At 49.9% G+C, this 8,567-nt stretch overlaps 1 long non-coding RNA gene across 1 annotated transcript in view; it reads left to right on the top strand.

Annotated features, from left to right (window-relative positions):
- The first annotated feature begins 5,507 nt into the window (after positions 1 to 5,507).
- LOC134735999 (uncharacterized) overlaps positions 5,508 to 8,567 on the top strand; it is a 56,817-nt gene continuing 53,757 nt past the window's right edge. The window contains exons 1-2 of the long non-coding RNA XR_010119614.1: positions 5,508 to 5,517; positions 6,041 to 6,328. This is a non-coding gene — a long non-coding RNA (uncharacterized lncRNA). The remainder of the gene's footprint in view (positions 5,518 to 6,040; positions 6,329 to 8,567) is intronic.

Here is an 8,567-nt window from a genome sequence, read left to right as displayed (position 1 = left end):
ACTATAGGTGCACACCACCACCCTGGTTAATTTTTGTAGTTTTTGTAGAGACGGGGTTTCACCATGTTGCCCAGGCTGGTCTTGAACTCCAGGTCTCAAGTGACCTCTATGCCTCATCCTCCCAAAGTGCTGGGACTACAGGCGTGAGCCACTGCGCCCAGCTGAACACAGTATCAAGATTGTCTCATGCTATGAAATATTCTTCAACTACGTGATTTATAACGGCTGCGGAACATCCCATTGTGTGGATGTGCCATGCTTATTTCACCAAGCCCTTGCTGATGAACTTGGGTTGGCTTAAATTTTTAAATTATTCATTGAACATACTTATGGCAAATAGTCACATCCATAGTTTTTTTCTGTAGGGGAAATATACAGAAGAGGAATTGCTGGGGTCAAAGGTATGCACATTTTTAAGGCTTTCAATTCTGTGGTACTTGTGAAATACTAGGCTTGTCCACCCTTGTTCCCAAGATGTTCTCGTGACTTCCTCCCCGATTCTGCTTTATGCCCTCTGACCATCCAACCTTCAGGGTGAGCTCAGGGCAGATAAGATCTTTCTTCCCTAAGCTGAAACCATACATTCTTTGGCCTACTCAGTCGGCCAGGCAGACTCATGAAAAGATTCCACACCCCAGATCTCCTTCCCACTGGCCTGTATTTTCCACCCTGAAAGTCCCTCCCAGGCGGCCCAGGGGCACTAGCAAGCGCGGTAACTGGTTAAGGCTTTTCGGCATATACAGTAGCCTCGCAGCCGCGTAGGGGACCCATCGGGCCTTTGGGGCTCTGCGTGACCAGGGGCAGGAGGGCAGCCCCAGAGGGTTCTGGGATGGGGACGCCGCTGTAGTGGCCTGGGGCACCTGGAGCCAGAGCCGTGAGGGAGGAAGCAGGTCGCAGAACCTTGCAGGCCTGCGCAGCGGCTGCGTCCCTGGCCGCCTCGCAGGATGTGCCCGCTTCCTGTTTGCTCAGCGCCGGCAGCGACCGAAGATCACACACTAACCGCAGAACCTTCAAAGGCGGCCAGCAAACCAGGGCACAGGGCTGGCGAGGCTTGGGAAAAGGCAGCGAGGGCGAGGTGAGGGTGCCTCGGAGAGAAATATGGAGAGGTGACCAGCTCCCAGGACAGAAGGGAGCAAGTGTTTTCAACGGCTTCCTTCGTTCTCCTTTTCAGATCTGTCTCCTCTGATCAGCAACACCTCCTCCCCGCCACCTGGGGACCGGAGCCAGTGGAGGCGGGGTGTCCAGGACCCCCCATCGGGACTTGCCTTCCCCCAGCTTTTCTCTTCCAACAGATTGCCCTGGCTGAATCCCAATAGGCCAGGTCCTTGCTGGCTGATGACCCTTAAACATGTGTTTAATAGATTTTCCCTTCTGGGTGACATACTTGCATCTTACAAGTTATGTTGTTTGAGGTACACAGAGCCCTCAGCTAAGGAAGTGATACGAGTCAGTAGTTCAGGGAACAAGGTCACCTTAAACTTGATAATGGGCCGGCAGGCAGGACCTAGGAACTTGCTGTGGGCACAGACTTGTGCTAGGCCCTGGGAGGAGGTACAAAATAAATAGCCATCAGGGCCCCTTGTACCTGGGAGCTGACATCCTAGGTGGGGTGGCAAGCTTACACTTACCCAGCACTTGTTCTTTACCAAGCACTACATTAAGCACTTGACAGATGTTTAATCCCACCACAACCCCCGGAGGCAAGTAGTTTAATATAAAGATGTATCCAGAAGTATAGATTTGGGGCAGAAGAACCTTGATGTAGTGCCAATACTGCAGGATTGCAGGGTGTGTACGTGTGTGTGTGTGTTTTGGGGTTCCACTGATATAGTGAAATCAACCTGAACCCTCAGAGGGTGGATGTAGGACTACTAAAGACACAAAGGTCATCGTAGGCCACATTCAGATGAAGCAGCTCCCACACCAGTGCACTCCAAGTATTTTTAATTTTAATTTTAATTTAATTTAATTTTTTTTTTGAGAGTCTTACTCTGTTGCCTAGGCTGGAGTGCAGTGATGCGATCTTGGCTCACTGCAACCTTCGCCTCCTGGATTCAAGCTATTCTCCTGCCTCAGCCTCCTGGGTAGCTGGGACTACAGGCGCATGCCACCATGCCTGGCTAATATTTTGTATTTTTAGTAGAGATGGGGTTTCACCATGTTAGCCATAATGGTCTTGATCTCCTGACCTCGTGATCTGCCCACCTTGGCCTCCCAAAGTGCTGGGATTACAGGTGTGAGCCACTACACTCAGCCAAGAAATTCTTATTTAGTAGATGATCATGAGTGGGATATTTGGGGCAGGTGGGATCCAGACCATGTGCAAAAGCATCTCTCACTCTCTGAATGGATATATTTCTGATTTGAGATAGTAAGAGTTTGGATAGTGAGAAATACTTATATCTGGAAAAACCTCCCAAAAGATTCTTTAAGTTTTAACTCATTAATTAATTAATCTGAGACAGGGTCTCCCTCTGTTGCCCAGGCTGGAATGTAGTGGCGTGGTCACAGCTCGCTGCAGCTTCAAACTCCTGCGGCTCATGATCCTCCCACCTCAGCCTCCCGGGTATTTGGGACTACAGGCACATGCCACCATTCCTGGCTATTTTTTTTTTTTTTTTTTTTTTGCCTATGTTGCCCAGGCTGATCTCGAACTCCTGGCCTCAAGTGATCCTCCTGCCTCTACCTCCCAAAGTGCTGCAATTACAGGTGTGAGCCACTGCACCCAGCCCCCGAAGATTCTTATTTCCATTCCCCCCCATCCCCACATTTAGCTGAAAATTATTATACTTCATGGCAGGCAGTGGGCTTTACAACAACCTGGTAAGTCAGGCACTATTGTTATCCCCATTTTCCAGGGAGGAAGCTGAGGCCCAGAGGAGTTAAGTGAATTGCCCACACAGCTAGTAGGCAGTGGAGCCCAGCGTTAAATGCAGGGCTGGTCTTGGCCAGGGCCCACACTACTAACCACTCAGCTGAAGTGCCTCTGATGCGGAGTTCCTGAACGGGGACGTGAGACAATTATGGAGCCCTCGGCTTGCAGCCTTCTCTTGGCACCTGATGCTGGTTTGGGTGCCACGCTAGGTGCCACAGAGCCACCTTGAAGCAGGCCCAGAGGGGAGTGAACAGGATGGGGAGGACATCTGGAAGTCGCACCACATGTGCAAAGCTGCAATAGCTAGGGTCGATTAAGCGGGGGTGAAGTATAGTGAAGTCGTCAACGTGTGAAATACTAAACTCCTGTCACGTTTAGCCTAGGTGATTGGGGTGGGGAAGCAGGTGGTATGAATGATGGGGAACAGATAAATGGAAGGTTTTAGTTTATTCCAAGGAATAAATTTTGGCTATTCAGATGGCACTAGTTCAGCTCTGGTAAGTAATGATCTCCCCATCTCTTGAAATATTCAAGCAGGCCGGGCCAGGGGGCTGACGCCTGTAATCTCAGCACTTTGGGAAGCCCAGGTGAGTGGATCACCAGAGGTGAGGAGTTTGAGACCCGCCTGACTAACATGGCGAAACCCATCTCTACTAAAAATACAAAAATTAGGTGGGCGTGGTGGCAGATGCCTGTAATCCCAGCTACTTGGGAGGCTGAGGCAGGAGAATTGCTTGAACCTGAGAGGTGGAGGTTGCTGTGAGCCGAGATCACGCCACTGCACTCCAGCCTGGGCAACAAGAGTGAAACTCCATCTCAAACAAAACAAAACAAAACAAAAAACAAACAAACAAAAAAAAGAAAGAAAGAAAAAAAGAAAAGAAAAAGAAATAACCAAGCAGTGGCCACATAGTTTCTTGAAAATACCTGGACATTTCCAGGGTGAAGCCCACTTTAGTAGCCCGGCCCATTAGCAAATTTAATGGTGGTCATTTTAAGCAGGGAGGGCAGAAAGAGCAAAATTGCAGGAGGGAGAAGGCGGGCAGAAGAAAGCAAGGAGACAAGGGCAGGTGACTCTTGCACCCATTCCTCATGCCCACATACAACACACACAGAGTGGGCAGCTGGTGGCAGGGGCTGATGGGAGGAGAGGGAAAGACAGTGATCTTTGGAACTCTGAACTCGTGATAAGGTCTTGGTTTTAAAACAAAACAAAACAAAAAACACCTGCTGGTAGCTCTGTCAATTACCGTCAGAAGAGGAGGCTGGACTTTGGTGCTCAGATTAAAACACACCCATGACTCACTGGTGGGGGGGTGCACTTTCTATGGGGGACAAGTAGGGGCTGGGCTACTCTGCATAAATCTCTGTTCCAAGGTTACAAGGACAAACCTCTCTGATCAGTGGGCCCCTCCCCCATGGGGACAATTGTCCAGGGCTCCAGGGAAGAGGAGGAGCAGAACACCTCCCAGAAATGGAGTCAGGTTGTCCTGACTGGATTCAGATTGTTGTATGGTCACCTACTGGCTGCATAACCTTGGGCAAGTGACCTCACCTGCAGTGAGCCTTAGTGAAGATGGTAACAGTGATAATGTGGGCCTTTCTTGTGGGTGTGTGTGAGACTAGGGTTACTACTCAGGTGACATGCATAGAGGGAGTGCTCTCAGCCCAGCGCCCAGCTAGTGGAAAGTGCTGGGTACCTGGTGAGTGACTCCATATCAGTTCACTTCGGACTCCACCTGGAGTTTCTCCCCTTGGTAAATCCAGGAAGTCCTTGGTGACCGTTAGGAGCTGCCGCTTTCTCCCTTGGTGTCCCCTTGGAATCTTCTTCTTCTTCTCCTTTTTTTTTTTTGAGACAGAGTCTCACTCTGTGGCCCAGGCTGGAGTGCAGTGGCAAGATCTCGGCTCACTGCAACCTCCGCCTCCCAGATTCAAGCAATTCTCCTGTCTCAGCCTCCCGAGTAGCTAGGATTACAGGCGCCTGCCACCACACCTGGCTAATTTTTTGTATTTTTAGTAGAGACAGGGTTTCACCATGTTGCCGACCATGTTGGCAAACCAGTCTGATCTCGAACCCCTGACCTCAGGTGATCCACCCACCTCGGCCTCCTAAAGAGCTGGGATTATAGGCGTGAGCCACCATGCCCGGCCTGGCACCTGCTTCTGTGTCTCTTGAGGTCCGCATCCAAATCTCTGCTACATGATCCTGTGGTCCATATCCTATGTCTCCACCTTGCCAAGAGTGCATCCCTCACCCCAAGTTGTTCTAGAACACAGGAGGTGTGACAAACAAGAGGGCCTGAAGCTGCCTGGGACCCGCTGGGAGAGAAACCAGCTTTTCAGCTTCGTGGACTTGCCACGGACCACTGGGGCTTTCTCAACCACCCATCCTACCCGACTTAAGCTGCTTGCTCAGTTCCTGTTTCACAAAGAAACAAGGAAGTGAAGAGATGGGCTGGCCTCTGGGCAAAGGCTAGCTGGGTAGGGGTTTGGGGAGCACCTCCCCCTCCTGGCTGTGACGAGCCATGAGGGGCAGGGACGGACAGGGAGGAAATGGTTGCTACTGAATCTTTCGCATTTCTATATATATATATATTTTTTGGTGCCAAGAGTGCCCAACCACTGATTTGAGGAAGCACCCAGTGAGTTGGTAAAATTCACTGTTGACGTGGTTTAGCTGGCTGAAGAGTAGCCAGCCCAGCCCCTTCTGAGGTCCTAACTCACACACAGCTGGAACCAGCTGGCAGGCAAATGAGCAAAGGCCGAGTTAGTTATCATTTTAAAAAATGAACTATTAAGTGTCTCACACCTGTAATCCCAGCACTTTGGGAGGCCAAGGCGGGAGGATTGCTTGAGGCCAGAAATTTGAGACCAGCCTAGGCAACATAGACACCATCTCTATAAAATAAAAATAAAATAAAAAAATAATCGGGCATGGCGGTGCATGCCTGTAGTCCTAGCTAATCAGGAGGCTGAGGTGGGAGGAGCACCTGAGCCCAGGAGTTCAAGGTTACAGTGAGCTGTGATGGTGCCATTGCTCTCCAGCCTGGGTGACAGAGCAAGACCCTCTCTCTAAAAAAAAAAAAAAAACTAAAAGGAGCTATTTAGACGATTTGTGTATGTACCTATCTACCTATCATCTTACCTATGCCCTTTTCTATTCAGATTTGAAGCTTGACGGAACGTGGCTCAACACCGCCATCACCATTGTTGTCACAGCTGTGTGACCTCCAACAGGTCTTCTTGGGCCTCAGTGGGTCATTAGAGGCAGTAAGGGAGTGACAGAAGCACACACTGAAAGCGACAGTGGAGCCATCATGTAGCTGAGTCAGTATGCTGCGGATTTAGTCCTTGCTCTGGCCCCAATGGACTGTGTGACCTTGGACAAGTCCCTTCTTCTTCCTGGGTTGCTGTTGAAGTTTCCCCATCTGTACACTGAAAGGACTGCATCAGGTTTGTGTGTGTGTGTGTGTGTGTGTGTGTGAGTGTGTGTGTGTGTGTTTGGTCATGGAGCTCCTATTCAGGACTGGCTCTGGAATTTTGCGGGCCTTGTGAAAATGAAAATGCCCGGTGCCTCTTGCTTAAAAATTATCGAGAATTTTGAGACAGTGACAGGCGAGCATTAAACCAAGCATGGGGCCCTTCCAAGCACAAAGTCTTGAGGGACTGCACAGGTCCTACACCCGTGAAGCTGGCCCTGCAACTACTTCAAGTACAATTTTACAGGAAGCTGGTCAGGGCTACTTCGTGCAGTAGCTCTGTTTTCCTCAACAGCCCCTGTGGTGTTTCTGAGGCATCTCAGGCTCCCGGGATTATAGTTGGAAAGACGTAAATTACATGTTTGCTCTAGAGCCTTTCTAATTTCGGCTATTTATATATAAAACTTGGGTCCCAGACCTTTTTCTTGCCTACCTGCAAAGGTGAAGCTGAGTTGAACTTGTGCTGGGCAAATAACAGAAATATCATTTCTTGTCTGTGTGGCTTCCTGGTTTAGAGTGCTGCCACATCCGGGTCTCATGAGCCTCTCGCTGTAACCTCACCAAGAAGGCAGTATGGGAGATTCCAGAAGGGATAACTGAAGACCAGAGAGAAGTGACTTGCCCAAGGCCACACAGCTGGCACAAGTGGGACTCAAACCCCAGAATCTTAACTCCTAGGAAAAGGGGCTTTTCCACATGGCCGGCTCCCCAGGCAATCAGCAGGCGAGGAGAGGTTTGCTTACTAAGCCCCATCCTCCAACATTAAAACAAAGTACTAGAGCCCAAGGGGACAGTTCCTAACGATCTTTCATTCCTAACGATGTCACAAGAGTCCCTGTGTATCAGCCCTGGTGTATGTGCCCTGAATGTTTTCCTGCCTGACCCAGAGTTAATCCCTTAAAGCAGGAATGGTCAAGGCTGGCCATCTGGGTCCCAGGGGAGGGAAGAGCTGGGGTGACTGTGAACCCTCATTCCAGCCACGTTCCAGGGCTGGGTTCTTCCTCCCAGAATGGTAGGCTGGAAGGGGCAAGGGAAATCAGAGATGAGGTGGAGTCCTGGGTCTGACACTGAGGAAAAAAGCACATGAGCTGCCTCGGGCCTAAAGGCCTGTGTGAGGGTGTTGGTCAGGTGCCTGGTCTTGCCACCCATGATGTGTCAGAACCCCAGGAGCAAGTGTCAGGGTGCAAAGGCAAAGGTCTGGCAGGGTCTGGGGAGGCATTATGATGTGGATCTGCTTCTCATCTGTGGTGTGATCCTGCTTGAGCCTGTTTTCTCGTCAGTAAAATGATGAAAGCCACACCACTCGCACTGTATTTTTCTTTATTTTATTATTATTATTATTATTATTATTTTTTGAGATGGAGTCTTGCTCTCTTGCCCAGGCTGGAGTGCAGAGGCACGATCTCAGCTCACTGCAACCTCCGCCTCCTGGGTTCAAACGATTCTCCTGCATCAGCGTCCCGAGTAGCTGGGACTATAGGTGTGTGCCACCACACCCAGCTAGTTTTTGTGTTTTTAGTAGAGACGGGGTTTCACCATGTTGCCCAGGCTGCTCTCGAAATCCTGGCCTCATGTGATCCTCCCACCTCGGCCTCCCAAAGTGCTGTGATTACAGGGGTGAGCCACCACACCCGGCCAGGACTTGCCCTTTCTTGAGAGTGGATTCTAGAGTCCTCTGACTGGTTTAAATCTGGCTTTTTTTCATTTACCCAGTGAAAAAAGTGACTTTGAGCCACTTGATAAATCTCTATGGGCCTCACTGAGTTCCCGCACTTGTAAAATGGGAATAAGAAAAGGGCCTTCTCAGAGGTTGTGAGGATTAAATGAGAAAATGCATGTAAAGCTTCTTGCACAGTGGCACATAAACACTCAGTAAATGGCAGCCATGATGATGATGATGGTGATGATGATGAGGGTGATGATGACTTCTTTAATTTTATTAGTAGTACCTGTCTTTGTGGGGTGAGCAGGTGAGGGAGCAAATTACTTAGCAAACAGAGGCCCATCTTTGGATACTCAGTAAGGCTTGGTCAGGGCTGGGGCCTCTGGATGCAAGCATTGGTGATGGTAACCATCACAGGTCACCCTCACAGCAGACTAGGCCTGATGGTCCCAGGCCAGGAGACTTCTCTGCCTGGTGCCTTTGCCTGGCACCCTGCACTTTGGTTCTTTCCTTCCACCAACTGTACGCTGCTTGGCAAAGGTGCCAGCCC

The sequence above is a fragment of the Symphalangus syndactylus genome, chromosome X (genome assembly GCF_028878055.3).
Source record: "Symphalangus syndactylus isolate Jambi chromosome X, NHGRI_mSymSyn1-v2.1_pri, whole genome shotgun sequence".
Lineage (NCBI taxonomy): Eukaryota > Metazoa > Chordata > Mammalia > Primates > Hylobatidae > Symphalangus > Symphalangus syndactylus.
The sequence above is the reverse complement of the archived record's forward strand: the minus strand, read 5'-3'. Positions and strand labels throughout refer to the sequence as shown.